Consider the following 1,226-nt stretch of genomic DNA (forward strand, 5'->3'; position numbering starts at 1 on the left):
TGTGTGTGTGTGTGTGTGTGAGAGAGAGAGAGAGAGAGAGTGTGTGTGTGTGTGTGTGTGTGTGAGAGAGTATCAGATGAGTGTGTGTTGTGTCTGGACTCTCACAGCATATTGATCCATTAGCTCATTCAACCACAAGAACATCACAGCAAAATATACTGTACTAACACTTCAGCAGGGTTGTTATTTTAACTGAAACTAAAAACATTTTTTAATTGAAAAAAAGCTGAAATAAATTAAAACATTAGATGAAAAACTTCAACTTAAGAAACTAAAATTACTAAAACTAAAACTGACATAAAATAATAAAGCTAAATAGAATAGATTTTTATATTTTCAGTTTAATTTAAATGTAAGTTTGATTAATTTTGTTGTGCTTTTACAAAAATGTAATACTATTTAGCTTTAATTTATTTTTATTTTATTTTAAGTATTTTAATTTAAGTTTTTCATGTAATATTTTATTTTATTTTAACTTTATTTCAATTAACGATAATAATTTTTAATAGTTTTAGTTTAACAATAACAACACTGGTCAACAAATCATAAAAATATAACAAAAAATAAATAAATAAAAATAAAATGACAAGCACACAATAAAATTACTTAAACCGAAAATAAAATAAAAAAATTAAATTAAAACTAAAGTTAAATTGAAAATGTTATAATGAACTGAAAATATAAAAATAAAAGCTAATTCAAAATAAATACTATAATAGTATAGGAAATAATACTTTACTAAAGAACATTGAGTGATTGGACATGACCGTGATTTATTGACCAGTGCTGCTGTTATTAACTAAAACTATAAAAAATTGTTTTCATTCAATTGAAATAAATCTGTAAAATAATATAATAATCGATGAAAAACTTAAATTTAAAAAACTAAAATAAAAATTTGAAATGTTGCCTCAGCAACATAAAATAAGTAGAAATTGAAATGCTAAAACTACTAAAACTAAAACAAAAATGAATTAAAGCTAAATAGAAATATACATTAAAAAGGGACAGAACAAAATTATTTACACTTAAATTTAAATTAAACTGAAAACAAATATATAACAGCTAATTCAAAATATTAATAAATACTATAATAATATAGAAATAATATTTCACTGGATATGATCATGAGCTACTTAACATGAGATTTTCAAACATAAAGTTTGTAAAATGTAAAAATAAATACATTTTACGACCGATATATCGGTCGATATTTGGCATTTTTC

Source organism: Sinocyclocheilus grahami, unplaced genomic scaffold (genome assembly GCF_001515645.1).
Source record: "Sinocyclocheilus grahami isolate Dianchi unplaced genomic scaffold, SAMN03320097.WGS_v1.1 scaffold587.1, whole genome shotgun sequence".
In the NCBI taxonomy this organism is placed as follows: Eukaryota; Metazoa; Chordata; class Actinopteri; order Cypriniformes; family Cyprinidae; genus Sinocyclocheilus; species Sinocyclocheilus grahami.